Below are 18,492 nucleotides of genomic sequence, written 5' to 3'. Positions count from 1 at the left end.
TAAAAACATCAATGCAAAAATTCTTAAAGAGTCTATACAACGCAAAAATCAAATTTATATAAGATAGAATGCGACGAGCAACGAAATTCTTCTAGAATCTTCAATCATTAATTGCGCATAAATTGAGCATCTACAATGATTTGATCCATAATAGCTTGGGTAATCGAGGATATTTGATTAGACATGAATTGAATTTGATGAAGATAAGCAAGGTGAGGACACATGTTGCGAAGATAGTTCGGTTTCCACAATGATAGCAGACAAGCGTAGTTGCAACATCGGGTTGAGCAGACGACACGATACAGGTTCGAGAAACGAGCGTCACAAATCGTTGTGGGGAAGTTGGTGAAATAGGGGTTTTCGACGGCAAGAATTAGCAAAACGGTTACCATTGGTGCAAAGACAACATGTGGAGTTGGACGGTGGTGACAATGTAAGTATTGAAGATGGGATGTGGTCCCTTATAGGGTTTCTTGTTCGAAAAAGTTGAAGAGGCTTGCTATTGGGTAGGTTTGATTGCAGCAAGGTTCTTACGTTTCTTTTTTCGAGGGTGAGTAGAGGTAAATGGTTACCAGCAGAGAGGTTTGTGGAAAAGGTTTAACCGGTTGAATTAATGTTTTGAATTTGGGTTAATATTCTAGGGATCGCATCAGCAAACTCCTTGGCTACAGAAGCGGCCATACGACGATCATGAGAAACAGATGATTGATGTTGGGGGCGCAGGTGGTTTCCTAGGGAAGACATTCTACGATGATAAAAAATAAAGATTTATAAAATGAGTGGTAAGTTGAGGAGAATGAGAAGTAACACGAGATTAACCAAACCATGAAGTAGCGGAATGTTAAAAATAAAATTTGAGGGTGAAAATTTGAAATGTGTTTGATTCTTTATAAATATGATAACATGAATATGAGAAAACCATTTAAATAACAAAATGTTAACTGCTTAAATAACTTGTGTTAACCTTGTCTTTATAACTGAAGGATTTTTGTCGTATCATGAGAATCAAAATATTTTAAAGTAAGTGAATAAGTCAAATCATAAAATTTTGATTTAAATTAAATCGAGTAAATGAATAAACAAATTTTCTTTGGTGAGTTGGCTTTTAATGAGCCTTCCATGGCATTTTAATCACTCACAATCATAACCCACACAAACGCGTCGACAAGAAGATTACGACATACTGTTTTGTTAAAAACCAAAGAATATTAAAGGCGGAATCGATAATACTCTTAATATTTCTCAACGGACAGGAAAGTAACAAACACACAAAGTAACTCAAAAGATTTCCATTTATATTGTGAAGGATACAATGAAAATCAATTAGGGTTTCAAAGGTGGAATGCTTGAATTTTCGGTAGCTTTTCCGAACAAGATAATGACAGCCTTCAAATCACAATATTCTCTCAGTGTCCATTGTTGTAATAGGCGTTCCCTAAAGTTTCCTTTTATAGGTCTGCCCTAACACCTGACATTCTATCTAGAAACCCTAATGATGGTTACTAAACATATTCAAACGTATTACAAAACATTCTAAGTGTAAACAGGTCTTCGAGTAAGCTTTACAACTTTTGTCTTCAGCGAGCAGGCCTGGTAACCAATAAGTGTGATGGGGAATAGTTCTCCGAGTAAGCTTTACTTAGAATATTTTCCTTAGAAAATATTGGTCAAGCAAGCTTCAAACATCCTGATAATACCAAACTTTGTTCGGTATATATTCTATGAGCAAACATGTTCTTTAGAGATCCCTTCAACCTTTTGTAGTTTTAACTTATTTAACAAGTCCAAGTGTGTTGGTGACACTGTAGCTTGCTCGGGGTTGAACCTTGCTCGTTTGAAGTCCTTAAGTAATTTTTTTTATCAACTTCCTTCAAGCTTGCTGGGACCACAGTTTATTATAAATAAACCTTGCTCGATCCACCAAAATACTTGGTTTTAGCTTGGTTTAGTCAAGAGTTTGCTCTTAAACAAACCTTGCTTGACTTGAAGAACAACATTGCTTGATGAAGTGTAGTTTGCTCTAACTAACTGTAACATCTGGAAAAAATTTTTGTCAATGTAATCCTGTTTTCCATCCTAATATCATTTCATTACTAAAATCTCTCTTTATTAAGATTCAATATCTTGAAAATTCAACAAAAAGTCCAAATTTGGCACGAAACGAGAAAAACATGCAAAAACCTCGGGCAGTGAGCCATAAAGTAAATAAATCATTAGGACAATAAAATAATCTCAAAAATTTAATATATATAAAAAAACATGTGAGACAATGTAAAAACATAATTTAGGAAGGCCCGAATCGTGAAAACTGGAAAATAAATAAACACGGGCCAGTACAGGACCCGGAAAGGATCCCACACAAAATATTTCCAAGAAAATGGTTTTTATGGTCCATATTATCAAGAATTTGATTTCATTCAAGTCTGACAAAAATTATTGAAAACGGGATGCGTTTGGATATTTAAATCACGAAATACGTTAAACGATTAACCGGAAACACCTAGTTTATAACCCCAAACACCCCCCCCCCCTTGGAACCCCCCCCCCCCCCCTGCAACATCTCATCACAACCACCTCATAAACATTCCAAACCTAATTCTCCAACTAAACCCCCTAATGATTAACCTTCTAGAAGATAACATTTGTTTAACTACAACACTCCACCTCTTAAACCTATCATCCAACTCACTAATCTACACACTCTCCCTCTTCCCCTTATAAGATCGGCCGTAACACACCTTGAACACACACACACAAACACAAATTAAAATATTATCACATACACATACATAATCAAGATCTATGGAGGATTAGAGATTAGAAGATCAAGCATACTAGGAAGAATTAAGCTAGGAAGCACATTACTATCACTCTTAACGACATCTTCATCTTTCAAAATCTCAAGGAACAAGTATTAAGTTATGAATGATTGATTGTTAAATATGTATGCATAAGTTTTATGGTTCTTGAGTTGATTGAAAGATTGAAATTATGGTTGAATGTGTATGCGTGAGGGTTCCGTGGGTATGTATGTATGTGTAAAAGGAAGAATCAAACTCATTTACACATGCATACATTCATCCTAAAGATCCAACAAAGATTGTTAAAGTTACTAAATAGGGAAACTTTAATTTAAGAAAAATAGAAACTTGGATTTTGATGGGAATACTTGTAATGAATGTAATCAATATGTGATTAATAGCAACTTTAATCTAAGATAGCGTGTATGAATAGAAACATGGATTAGTTAAGACATGGGTTAAAATGGACAACAACTTACTAGATATAGAAACTTTGTTGAATGGTAAATTGAAATAATAAAATGGGAATAGAACACATAGGATGTATGAAACCCTATCAAACTAATTGAATGAATTAAACTTGGAATTGTACTTAATCAAGTAGAAGAATAGAATCAATTAGAATTATTAAATATTAAAAGTTACTAAAATAAGAAACTTTATTAGAACAACACTTAGAAAAATTAATAAAGTTTATGATCTTGTGATTTGAATGATTGATTAGAGATTGATGAAGATAGGAATGATATAAAAGTGATTGATTATAAAGAATAGAATCTTCTAAAAGTTCATATTTAACTTTGTTGGAAAGAAACATACAATCATAAAATAAAGATTCTTCCAAAATGGAATAAGAACTCTTTATTGAAAAGTAAGATTTTGACTTGTTATGAACTTATAAAATAGGTTAAAGATTTAGACTCTTAAAGTATTTAATATTATTTGCACACACAAAAAATAACAAGTTTAATTAGTAACATTGTTAATGAACTTAGAATATGAACTAGTAACTCAAAACTAGGTTAAATGTGTCTTATGTAATTATATGATTAAAACTGGAATTTATGGTGAATTATGTGTTATTATATGTGGGATTAGTTCATAAGTTGATTCATGTGGACTTGTTCAAATTATTTGACTTGCCGGTAACGTTAATAGTCGAAAAATCAGCTTTTTAAACGAAATCGACACAACTCTTAGGGACTGTTTTAGAACAGCCCCTAATGTTATAAAATACTCATATATAACATAAGTTGATATATGGGAAAGGACAAAATGATAAACTTAGTCCTAAACGGTTCGTGTCGCGAAAACCGACACGAAAACGTTAAAAAGTTGTTATTTTAAGGAAATATTAACAAAAATGAAACTAATATGTTTTCACAAGTTAACATATAAAAATTGATTAATATATATGTAACAAGTCTTTTACATAATTTATAAGTTACATTTTAATTGAAAAACCGAAACGGTCCGTTTTGAACATAAAACCGACAAAACCGATAAAACCCAAGAAACCGACAAAAATTATAAAAAAATAGAAGATTAATATTTTCTTAAAACTTTCCAGCAACTGAAACTTAAAATATATTATTATATATTTTAATTGTTTATTAATTGGTTTAGTTAATTAAATAAGAGTTAACAGAAAACCGAAATATGTGTACTCGTTTAATTGCTTATGTGGTCGCTAGATTAGGATTAATAAACTAAAAAGGGTTTTATATAAAGACTAAAATCAAGTTTTTATAAAGAAAACATGTACTAATGTAGGACATGGGATTTTGGAACCAAAAGCTACAAACCGTGAGTTTCTCTATCGAACTCCCCTCGTTTTATACTTGAATTGTTTTAATCGATATTTAATTTTGTTTTGGGGGGAAATCATATTTTTCATTTCATATGAAATTCATTTGATATTGTGATGGCATTTTATTTTACAAACTGTGTCTAATGCGGGATGAGTCTAGTTGACTAAATAACTGTTAACCGAATTAGTAAGGACACAGAAATTTTGGTACATCTATCGGGGTGACGCCCCCACTTCCAATCGGGTTGGGTTGAAAGTGGGTATATTTTGAGTTTGGTATGTTTCAGGTTATCAACTATGATAGTCATACGTAATGTTGTATTCTTTGCTCGTCTACAACAGCACATTTTGTTTAAAAGGTAAAATGCCTATTGTTTTTGGTGATGTAATGACGGTTGATCATTACACACGGATTGGTGTGGTAAGCCATTATACATGGGATGCTTATAATATAATTCGGGGTGTAGTGACGATTACACACGAATTGATATTGGATATAATGACAATAGATTATTATATGGATGTTGTTTTCCATTCACTGTTAATATACATATAGGAAGGGCAAAATGATAATTTACCAAAAAGTCTTAAAATTAAGAGTTTTACTAATCTTTATGCACAATATACAACCTTGTAATGAACAGGATCTCAAAACCAAGATATCCTGCCCAGTTGCCCTCAAAACCAGTGTATCACGTCTCGTCATTCAAAATTCAAAATAACCTACCTCTCTCTCTAAAATCAGTACACAGAGGGTCGATTTGAAGAAATTAAAAGAGTCAAGGTTTGATTTTTCTACTTGCTATCTAAAGTGTTGTTTTCTTATTTCCACCACCGATGATTCCAGATCCATCATCAGTGCTTTTCGTGTCCGGTTTTTGGGTTTCGTTGTTGTTGTGACAGCTACTGCACCCGTTGAGAGAGAACACAAGAGAAAAAGGGGTGTCGGTTAATCACCGGCGGTTAGTCACATCAGTTCCTGGCTGGAAACCATTTCTTAAAACGTCCACACTCTCGATCCTTAAAAGGTTTTTCCAATCTTTTGTTTTACCCATTTTTACTCTTTATGCAAACCAATTTGATTGAGCAGCTATAATGAAAGATAGCCAACTTTAGTTATGTGTTTAAGTTAGACAAAACTGTTACTGGTTTTACAATGTTCAATCTTTTATGTTTTGACTAAAAAGTGTTTTAAAGATTTTTCTACAAAAACCAGATAAGTTCTTTTAGTGGAAAGTTGCAAGGTCTGTTTATTGTTTTTCAAATTTGTTTGATGCAGATAATATGTGTGTGTGTAATGTTATGTTCCTCTTTGACCATATGTACTTAAAACATAATATATAAAGAAATTTGTTTGATGCAGATAATATGTGTGTATGTAATGTTATGTTCCTTTTTGACCATATGTACTTAAAACATAATACATAAAGGTTTGAAATTGGAGTCTTTTATCTATATTGTTGTGGTATTCTAAACTTAATTTACCATACCTGCAGAGTTTAGCTGACATCAACTCCAGAGGTTTCTAGAGTGAATCCTCATGATGAGAGCTATTGAGGAAATGCTAGCCCGAATGGTATTGCTCTCAGATTGCTTGTTTTGAAAAGATTATTTGTGACATATTACATGCTATTTATTTTGAAAAGATTATTTGTGACAAATTGACTGCGGGTTAGTTTCTGTCATGGTTAAAAATTTAATTGCGCACTACTTTTTTTAAAATTTAGAATTTCATATTTTATTGGATTAAAAAGTAAACAAAAAACATCACAAAGTCGGTTCGATAATCGTTTCTTTTTTCCCTTTTATTTTATGCTGGTGACGTTTGTAACGTCAAGAACCTGAAACAACCCGAACCTAATATGGTTACTGAACCCCACCAGAATCCATCCAAAAATGTTTTGGGTAACCCAACCAATCATGACCCGTTTCGACGCACTTAACATACAAGCTTTTAAATGAACACGATGTAATTGATCAAACCAATCTTAATGATCTCATGATGTGCATTGAGCCCATCCTGCTATGCGCAACCAAAGAGTTAACCGAAACCGAGCCAAATTAACCGAAAACTGAATTAATTGAAAGTTTGGTTACGGCTGTGATTTTTTACCTTTGGTTAACCGAATTAACCAAAACCAAATAGAACCGAAAACTAAATTAATTAAGTAAATCAAGGGTAAAATGGTCTTATTAGTATTAATTTGCTATTAATATCTCTGAGCTTTGATGATTTTTTGTGATCTAATAGAAGTTATTTGCTATTAACATCTCTAAGTTTTGATGATCATTGAGATGGCCACATTGAGAGTTCTGCTGTGAACAAACAATGTATCGACATTAGATATTTTTGCTGGTTGTGGTGGCTTATATGAGGGTTACAAAAACCTGGTAGTTACTTTTTTCGTTACATATAAATTATTAAAAACTCATCTTGTTTGGTTTTCTTGAATTAAACTAAGATTATTAAATTGTTATGTTTACTTACAGGTGCATTGGTAATACCATGACGATTGAATATGAAGAACATACTGATATACGAGGTAAGGTAAACTGGTGTATAATTTAAACTCTTGAGCTGTTATCAATTTGGTTTTTAACCGATTAGGGAGAAATAAGTGAAATTTGTTTATTGTTAAGTGGGATTAGTTCTACAAACAATTGAATATTCACTAGAAAGACATGATGTAAGAGGTCGTCGTTTTAGATTTTTTGGTTCGTTATGATCAATCTAAGGTTTACACTTTATAATAAATTTCTTTTAATAAAAGTTAGTTACTATAGTTTCAATTTTTAAATTCCAAACTTGAAAAACACCCCATCTTATATGTTGACTATTACGTGGTCAAATTGCACAAATTTTGTGCACAAAAATGAACGCAAATTCAAACAGTTGATGCATTACTTCCGACTGTACCATAGCTTCAATTCAGATTGGTGTCTTCGTCGGCATCATGTATTGTTGGTTTCCACTCTAATTTATGTCGTAAAGTATTATAAATAATATCTTATTATCCAATTTTGTTCAACGTTATGAAAGCTTGATTAAGTGATTTTTCAGTTTGGTTTATGCTTGGAGGTTTTACAATGTCTATTTTTTGAAATTAGAACCTTTGTATTGTTATGTATTTGTGAATATGATTTGATTTATTTGTTTGTAGTTCAAAACCTAAAAGTCCACCTGCCATGGTCAAAATTGTATAAAGATGGGTGAAAGTTGGATATTAGATGGTAAGTTTATTGTACTCTCAACAATATTACACTTGCAGTCAATTTTTAGTAATTTAGTTAAAAAGTTTTTATAATCTATTGCTTTGTTTTAATTATATAGTGTTTTCCACAAGAGTTTTTAGGAATTTACTTTCTACCAAAAATTGATTTTGAAGTTAAAAAATTGGGAGATTCATTATGTCAAAATACATTGTATCGAAAACACAACAATCTGCACTTTTTTATTCCAAATTTTGTTTTGTGTTTGAACTTTGCACTGCTGATAGGCAAAATTCTGCACAACAAATGTTTTTTAAAATTATGCACTATACGGATCACAAATTCTGCACAATTATAGATAACTCTTCACCGTTTTCCATCAAAACTCTGGACAATATGAAGCTTTAGGCAAAATACTATATTTAAATGGCTTGAATATTTAGCATTTTTCTTCTCTAAAGCTCTTTATTTTTTGACAGGGTAATCATGAATGAAACCTCAACCACTGAGAGTAACCGACACAAGATGGCCATATTTTAACGTGGACGATGTTGGCTTGGGTGGGTCAAGTACCTTGTACTTTGACAGCCGTGTATGTATGTAAACTGTATTACAATGTTTTTGAAGGGTATTTTAGACATTTAACTAACCTTCTTTTGCTGTATTTTGGTTTAAATTGAAGCTTGGACGCTTGGTATCGCAATAGTAAATCACTTTGGGGCTGCACCGCTGCAGGGTACAGGTGCACGACTATGGCCTTTACTTTACGTTTTTTATGGTGTAAAGTTAAATACCAAGTGGTTTTTTAGACTATACGAGTCAATAAGTAAAAAGTTATACGAGTTAGACAATGAGAAATATTCTTTGATTTAATATTATAATATGTGTTGGGTACTTGTGTCATGCTATGATACAATTTTGATTTGTGTCTTATGTAATGGGTTAAATAAACGGGACAGGTAAAAATTACTCTGTCCTCAATCCTTCAAAATACTTTTTTAGAGTTAAGGTCTAATAGTGTTCAATGTTGTTGGTGTTCTTAAATTTCCCAAAAAATATTAATTTTTAATTTTTTATTCTCTTTCAACATATTTATTCCTTTTTTATTTTGTCTTTTCAAATGGATTTTGGTTTTTTATGACAAAAACGATAATAATATGGAATTAAATCGAATTATAGTTGTAGTTGATTTTGAAATGTGATCTTTTATTGAATAAATTTTTTCATTGTTGACTTGACTTTTGTGATCTTGTTCGCAGCTGCGAAGCACACCAAACCAGCTGGTTGGAAGGTATGAAGTCAAATCACTTTTTTGCCCGTCATCTTTGGTTTTGTTTCATGGCGAGATGCCAATGGTGAATATAAACGGGTAAAAGTTTAGTTGTATTACTTTGGGAAGTCTAGAAACCGAAAGGGTTCATCAAGTGGTGGTGGTTTGGAGCATGTTCATGCAGATGCGTGGGCTTCGGTTTACAGTTGGTTGCAGTCGGGTTGTATTGGTTGTGAGTTTAGGTGTATTAGCTTTTTTATAGAAGAGTTGGCGCGTTTGCTAATTTTTTTTGAAAAATGTTTTGAGTTTGATAATGAGTTTTCATCTTTCAATAAACAAAAACCTTATAAATTATTGAATAATCATATGGAAAAAGTATTAAACATAACAATAAATAGTGATCGAATTGAAAATAGTGTGTTCATGAACATGACTTTTCGATTTTTTATTTTCGATTCTAAAACACAATAGTAAACGAATATATTAATAGGGTAATCGAATTTAAATTCGACCATTCATGTATCACCATGACTTTTCGAATTTTCAATTATGAAACGTAGTAGTAAATGAATAAAATAATATAGTAATCAAATCTAAATTCAACCATTTATGTATCACAATAACTTTTTGAACTTTAAATTCTAAAACATAATAGTAAAATAAAAAAATAATCGTTTGAAATTCGGTTACTACTTTTCAAACTTTTAAAATTTTAAGCCGTAAATGAACGTATAAATAAAGAAAACGTGTCACAAAATTTTTAAACTTAACCATTCTCGTATAATATGCGTAATTAAATCGAACCGAAAGCTGGGTATTCGTGTACAGACTTTCAGATAAAACACATTGTAAAACATAGAGGAGTGCAACCATATTCTTTTCACAAAGAGAACATGGTCGCATTTGAAAACTTAAAGTTGTGATTCATATAACGTTGAAAGTGGTATGCTTTGGCTTAATAGAGTTCATGCTCTTTCCTAACTCCCCAGGTAAGCAACCGGGTCCTGCGTCTGATTGGGATTTATACGCTTTGCTTATCCTTAGGTTTCAATAACCTTGGTGTCAAGAGTTTTGGAAAACAAGCACGTCCCCCTTACAGTTACTACATACCCGCCATAAAGAACCATCTTTAAGAAGAATAAATATCGGAACACCACAATGAAAATCAATAACTGAAAATGTTGGAAAAATCTTTGCTTTTTAGGCATAAGCCTTGGACTTGTGTGTGCTTGTGTAATTAAAGTAATTGAATCAACGGTATAATAGTAACAACTAAGTGCTTTGAACAATCACATAAGGCCCACACAATTTCTAACTATGCAACCTAATCAATTAAGCAAATAAACTATAACTAACTAGAACACTACGTCTAATGTCCTATCTTATAGTCACGGCTCTGATACCAATCTGTAACACTCCAACTAAAGCGAAACACGTCCGAGTGTGACGTACAGATTGCCCAAAACACATTTGACACTATTAAGTCACAATATTATCATTAATTAATTTAAACATCAAGTACACAAGTTTGTAACAAGAAATACAAGGAAACTACAAGAACAATTAACAACTTGTCCATTATTAATAACCTAAGTTCTAGTGTCTTCTCCGTTTCATCCTCTAATAATTGTACCTGTGACATATATATAAAATAAAGTCAACTAAATGAATAGTTTGTGAGTTCACACTAGTTTTGATATACGTACATACAAATCATACAATTCCATAAACAAGGGTAAATGAGCAAGTAATGTCCTTTCCAACTGGGATTGTGCACCAGCGTACTCATATAAGTGCAAGTAAGGTCCTTTCCAGTTGGGATTGTGCAACAACGTACTCGGATAATGAGGCCCTTTTCCACTCATAACAACAAATGTATTAAGCGCAAAGGGGGCGTATGATCATACTAACTTGAAGTAATCTATGAGCAAGTAATTTGTAGCAGGTAACAAGTAAACACACAAGTCCATGTAGCGAATTGTAGTTTGTAAATAATGAATAAACAAAATTAAATTGTTGATAGGATATATATGCCACCCCTAAAATAGTTAAAAATGGTAAAAAGGGGGTGTAAGAAACCCACCTTGAAGTTGAAGACAAAGTTGAAATAAAATCGAAAGTGAATTGAAACCGAAGTAATTGAACGTTATGAACTAGAATTAGAAATACAAAATTAATTATTACTAACGACTTACAAAGTAAATAGATCGGGTTGTCGGGGATTCGAAGTGTTTAATGTATGTTTTAATATTTTATGAAGTTGATATTATAATATCATACTTTAACGAATTGTTAAGTCTAATGTTTTTAAATTACGAGGTTAAAGTTAAGTTTGAATATTTTAACGTTTATGGAGTTTTTGGTGTTAACGGTGTGTTTTATCTTGAATACAAAATTGCTAACGAATTATAAAGTTTAACGAACAAAATGTAATATATATAATTTAAACGAGTCTTGACGAGTTTAAAAGATTGGTTTTTAGGTGACAAAATGATAAAACTAATTTTATCTAACTTACAATAATTTTATATGATTTATATAATTTTTATAAATTTTTTATTTGGTTAATTAATATTAAAAGAAAGCTTTAAAAAATAATAAAAAGAAAGCAAAACAACAAAAACTGCTAGGACCCGGCTTCGAACCCGGGTCCCATGATTGAAACATTCATTAACTAACCAGTGGACCAACATGTTAATTTACTGATAGAGTAGAAACTGATATATATATATATATATACAAACATTCCAGTTCATCTTCTTTCTTGTAACCATAGATTTTGATTCTGCTAACTCGTTCATTGTTTGACCAAATTAGGTTAGGGGTTTTAGTCGAGCTCTATGTCACTATTTATACCATCAGTCGTAGCGTATAAGCTTAAATGGTCTTTATTGGTATATTAATAATTATCCGGCGGTTGCACTGCCAAATCGCGTAATAAAGTTTATTATAATACAAGTTATTATTGTTGATTAACGTTTGTCGTTACAGTTAAAAGGTTTTACGAGCTGTAAATCGGGCCAAAACACACGTTTTAAAGGGTTAAGTATGTTGCCGTAGTTTTTGATGGCCGGATTCCAGCCAGTCGCTGGAAAAATGTGGGTTGAGGTGGGGATGGGTTGGATATTTTAATATTATAATTTAAGTATATTTACACAATGGACCCTAAACTTTCAATATATATTAAAACTGAATTTAGAGAATGTTTATAAATTGAACCTTGTACTTTCCAATGTTATATAATGGTAATAAAAGTTAAGTTGTTTTGGATTATTTTTATATTATACCCGGCTAGTTTGCGACTCGTTTAAATAATGACATTAAATCTTGGGGTTTCGTTATTTGAACAAAAAGAATAGGAATAAACGTATAATAACTTAAAACATCGTAAATATTATATAAATTGTGAACGAATGACAAGAATACACATGCAAATAAAAAAAACGACGAATGTCACATAAGATTAATGAAACAAAAATTGAGATTAATTAATGACATTATAATATATTTATATATATATGAACGAAAATTTAAAACGGGTCGGATTTTCGGGTTTGAAAAATAACGAATGTTACATGAACCCAATTCAAACTCTTGTTAAGGCATTTTCCGTTTAAAGTAGATTCTAGAGAAAAAGTACGAGGAGGAGATGATGTTTAAAGTTGATTATTTGCACATGTGTATATGATATGTTATAAATATACGTATAGTATATTGTAATTTTAAATTGGCTTTAGTTGTACATAAAATTGTTTTATGTAAAATCTGTATTGTTGTTATTGTTGTTATGAAATGCAGAGACTGATGACTTTGTCGAACCGATTCGAAAGAAAACTGAAAACACATCTAAAGTTATTCAGAAAAAGAGTAAAGACGGTGGAAAAAGGAACTTAACTGTTGAAGGTATTTCTTAATTTAATCTATATAATTTATCTATAGTTAAATCTAATTTTGCGTATCATATACATGTACGTATATGTATAACATGTTATACACATATGTACAACACAAGTTTATAATATAATCAACAGATTATACACATATGTACAATCGTTTTATATTATAATAATATCAAACAATTGTTGATGCTATTATAATATGTTTGCACATGTGTGTATGATATGTTATACATATACGTATATGTATATTGTTATTTTAAATTAGCTTTAGTTGTACATAAAATTGTTATATGTAAAATCTGTATTGTTGTTATTGTTGTTATGAAATGCAGAGACTGATGACTTTGTCGAACCGATTCGGAAGAAAACTGAAAACACATCTAAAGTTATTCAGAAAAAGAGTAAAGACGGTGGAAAAAAGAACTTAACTGTTGAAGGTATTTCATAATTTAATCTATATAATTTATCTATAGTTAAATCTAATTTTGCGTATCATATACATGTACGTATATGTATAACATGTTATACACATATGTACAACACAAGTTTATAATATAATCAACAGATTATACACATATATACAATCGTTTTATATTATAATAATATTAAACAATTGTTGATGCTATTATAAACTGTTTGCACATGTGTGTATGATATGTTATACGTATACATATATGTATATTGTATTGTAAATTAGCTTTAGTTGTATATAAAATTATTATATCTAATTGTTGATCTGTAATTCTATGTTATAAAATCATTATGTGAACAAACAATTGTTGATTCTATTATAAACTTTTTGTACGTATTTGTATAGAATGTTTTACATGTATGTATATTAAACCAAATTTAGCATATTATATACATGTACGTATGTGTATAACATTTGTGTATAGTATATTAAACCTAATTTAGTGTATTAGATATATGTACGTATATGTATAACATTTGAGTATAGTGAGTAATATGTTTGTGTTAGGTATGTATAGATCTAATTTATGGTACATGTTGGTGTTATTACATATATGCATATTTAGTAATATTTATGTTTAGCTTATATGTGTATAACAATGTTTTGTTTTGTAATCGTAGATTGTCTATGTCATGTACGTATGTATATATGGAGTAATAGTTCCCTTTGTACATATGTGTATAATATAAGTTATTAATCATAAATTCTCTATAATTGATATTGTTGGTATACGTTGCAGATACTGATGAGTTTGAAGAAAACATGTTGTGTATAACATGTTATACATATATGTACATGTATATGATACGCAAAATTAGATTTAACTATAGATAAATTATATAGATTAAATTAAGAAATACCTTCAACAGTTAAGTTCCTTTTTCCACCGTCTTTACTCTTTTTCTGAATAACTTTAGATGTGTTTTCAATTTTCTTCCGAATCGGTTCGACAAAGTCATCAGTCTCTGCATTTCATTACAACAATAACAACAATACAGATTTTACATATAACAATTTTATGTACAACTAAAGCCAATTTAAAATTACAATATACATATACGTATATTTATAACGTATCATATACACATGTGCAAACATATTATAATAGCATCAACAATTGTTTGATATTATTATAATATAAACCGATTGTACATATGTGTATAATTTTTTGATCATATTATAAACGTGTGTTGTACATATGTGTAAACAAAACATCATTATATACGTATATAAAATTAAGCAATACCTTCAACGTCAGTTGGATTATCTTTTGTGTTTGAATATCTACATGATCTTTTTATTTTTATCCTTTCACTTTTTTTACCTATAAAATTAGATTTTTAAAACTTTAAAGACACATCATAAATATTAACACATAATAACAAAACAAAGCATGATGTTTAAACACTAACGTTTAGCCATTTTTGTTTCCCTGAAATTGGACCTGAATTAACAAACAAAAACTCATTAGTATTATTATACATATACATATAATATTATTATACACATACTTATAAACATCCATGTATAAATATAGAGTCAAATCATATATGTACATATGCATAACAAAAAGTCATTACTATTATTAACAATATAAAAACATTTATATTATGTATATTAGTATATAAAGTCACATCATATTTTGTTAATTACATATGTTGTACAATTTTAATGAATAACTATAATCATACTAAGTACTTCACAAGCTTAAAAACCTACATACACTTATATTTATATTCTATCATATTATTAACAGTCAATTTATTAAAATTATTATGCATATATGTATAATTAAGTCACGTCATATATGTACATATGTGTATAATATCAAACAACTAACTATAGTATCTATTACACAAGCTTAATTTAGCTATGTATTTTATCAGATCTGTCACTAGTGTTCATAATCAACTCACAATGAACAATTCTCAGTATCAAAATCAAAAGAAGTTATATAACAATCAACATAGACAGATTAATTTTATGATAATTATACACATATGTAGTACGAACCAGAGAAAGACGAAGCAAAAGACGACGGTGAGCACGAAGGAACAACGAAGCAAGACGGAAACGTTTGGGTACGACGGGAGCGAGCGGTGGCGCAGGACGGCGACGGTGAAGCACGACAGAAGCGAGCGGCGGAGCACGACGGAGATCGCCTTTGAAAACCCTAGATCGCCGTTTTTAGATATCGGGGAGTTTGTTACGATCTGTGCTGTTATGACTGTTTGTTTTGATTTTTCAAATTTCCATAATTGCCCCTCCAAATTTTAAAATTTTCAAAGATGCCATTGATTTTTAAAACCCATGTTTATTTAAACATGTGAACCAAAATGGTTCTCAAAGTTCTCAATTCTTAAAGGGTTCTCTTAGGATCCTCACCCATAGATATTGGATCATTTCAGAAGTTTTTTTACAGCGAGAAGTGAAGGTGTAACTCCATTAATCCCAGATTTCAGTCCCTTTCTTATGATGTTACCTACATGTATGTAGGTTGGTTGTATTTATGTCTTAGCTACCCACATTCAAACCTACCTATACACATATAAACGTATAGAGCCACATTCAAACCTACATTTGTACACACATACAAACATGCATAGACATATACAAAAATATGTAACTACACACGTACATACGCACCTACACAAATAAGAAAGGGAGTGAAATTAGGGATTAATATAGTTACGCATTCACTTCTCGCACTTCTCGCAAAGACCATCCCCATATATATATACATATATATATATATATGTTTGTGTGTGTGTGTGTTTATATATAGTTATTATAAGTTGTTAAAGGTTTTTATAATAAATATTTTAATCTGTTTTTTAGTTTTAAAATACGTATTCAAAAATATAAAAGTATATAATAAAAATATATGTAAGTATATGAGTTTATAATTATATGTATATATCTAATACTTTAATAAAGATTTCAAACAAATGAAATATATATAACTATATTAAATGTATTATTAGTTTAAAATAGATATTTAATACAAATCTTTTTATATCAACTATGAATCTTTATAAATATTTAGTTAAGTAATTTTTTATGTATTTTAAATAATTAAAATGATATTATTTATACAACCTTTAATAAATGAAAGTGATAATAAAATTGATAATAAGTTACATAATAAATATTTACGCAAAAACACACTCGATTATCAAATCCTGAACCCCTATCTAGTTTTAGCTTTGTTATCAATCCATATTTATTTCCGTAATTATTGTAATTAGGATTATCGTCGGTAATTCCTGGAGAATGTGTAATTCCCGTGGAAGGATCTTTTAATGTGATATCAAGTAAATTCGTTGTTAGGCAGAATCTAACAATGAATCAATTCAATATAAAACAAATGACCACAATAAAACACGGTAATGCTTCAAAACACACGTTTATATAATGCCGTGTGTTTAAGCTCTTTGATAACGATTACAATATCATCAATCTCTCTCTCTCTCTCTCTCTCTTTGTTACGTCTAACCAACCAACACCAAAACCATCTACATACACCATATATATAGTATAAGCTAAACCATAAGACCAAAAACATATTAAGCCTACCGAAATCCAAGATTTTAGTTTACACAGAGTAGCCAAAACTAAGCCCATTTACATAAGAGTAAACCATTAAATATAGCCCAACATTCTCCCCCTTCTTTTACTGCTTGATCATCACTCGTGCTCAAGTATGTCTGCATCAGCTTAATTGTAAGCGCCCGCCCATAAACCTGTACGTTTGTCACACCCCGACTAGGAAGTTGCGGAAGCGTAATACGGGAATGTAACATATAACTCTGGTATCAACCACATTGTTTATAAAGAAATTCAACAAGCTAAATTTACATCATATTACATTGGCTGGTACTAAGTTTACATATTAGGCAAAAACATATAACCAATTCTTGTGGATGCTTATTCTTTAATATATACTTGTATTTATTCACAGCGATTCAACTTCAGTTCTTAACATCAAGCGCGTAAGAAATTATTAGATCTTTGGCTCACCTGAAAAGCTTGTTAAAGCTGGTCAACTACGTCTAGTTGGTGAGTTTCAAGTTTCACGAGTACAAACGAAAATCAGTATACGAGTTCATAAAGTTCACAGTATGTATGTATGTATGTATGTATATATGTATGTATGTATGTATATTCATGTATGTATGTATGTGTATGATGTTTTTATACTAAGCCACAAGTGAAACCGAAACGAGCTAAAACGCATGGCCACCCTTACGCATGTACTCCCGTTGGCATTTAATAGCCACTTGGCCCCAAGTATGTACTATGTCAAACACCACATAGCAGAAATTAATAAGATTAAATGACAATGTGCAACTGGGATAACATGTTCCGGCATACCCCTCCGGCCCTGTCAGTTGGGTTTGTCAAACCGACAGTACTATCCACACGTCACCGGCGCGAAGTTAATCACTTGTGTTTGTCGAGACTTTCAAGTGTTAGTACTTAGATAATTCACATCATCACAAGTTTCCAAGTATATACGTATATGTAAACACGCTTTTCACCCCAAAAGTTCGTAAAACAGTTTAGAAAGTGGGGTCATGAAAGTCACCTTATCGTAATAGTGATCGATTACACGCGTACTAGGTATAATGCCTCGACTATAGCTTGTATCCTATAATCGGTATAATACGGTTAACACTAGTACATTCTTTATACTAAATCGGGTTGTACAACTAGTCTGGGCATAGCTGTTACGCCCAGAACATGCTAGTAGTCTTTGATTGTGACGTTGTACGTAATGAAATGTTAAAAACCAGATTTGGCTAAGTTGTATCGTTTTTCGTGCTTGGCCAAGTTGATCGTTTATGCGTTTCGGAAATAGGTATGATCACACTAACTTAAGAAAACACTGTTTGATAAAATGATTTGATTTATTAAATAAGTTTAAAGTTTCGGTATCTGGATTGATCGCATGGTTCGTTTCCGTTTTCATTCGGTTTTGATTATACAAAACACGTAAAAATCACCTCAAATGTCTGGAAATCTCGTAA

At 31.0% G+C, this 18,492-nt stretch overlaps 1 long non-coding RNA gene across 1 annotated transcript; it reads left to right on the top strand.

Moving 5' to 3' along the window:
- The first annotated feature begins 6,063 nt into the window (after positions 1–6,063).
- Positions 6,064–8,940, top strand: LOC143562012 (uncharacterized). The gene is made up of 3 exons (XR_013140409.1): positions 6,064–6,187; positions 7,773–7,842; positions 8,301–8,940. It is a non-coding gene; the product is annotated as an uncharacterized LOC143562012 (long non-coding RNA).
- Positions 8,941–18,492: the final 9,552 nt, after the last annotated feature.

Source organism: Bidens hawaiensis, unplaced genomic scaffold, assembly GCF_021521415.1.
Source record: "Bidens hawaiensis isolate Kalapana, Puna unplaced genomic scaffold, B.hawaiensis_p1.1 tig00000097_1, whole genome shotgun sequence".
Taxonomy (NCBI): domain Eukaryota; kingdom Viridiplantae; phylum Streptophyta; class Magnoliopsida; order Asterales; family Asteraceae; genus Bidens; species Bidens hawaiensis.
Note: the sequence above shows the minus strand (reverse complement) of the source record. Positions and strands in the feature narration are given on the sequence as shown.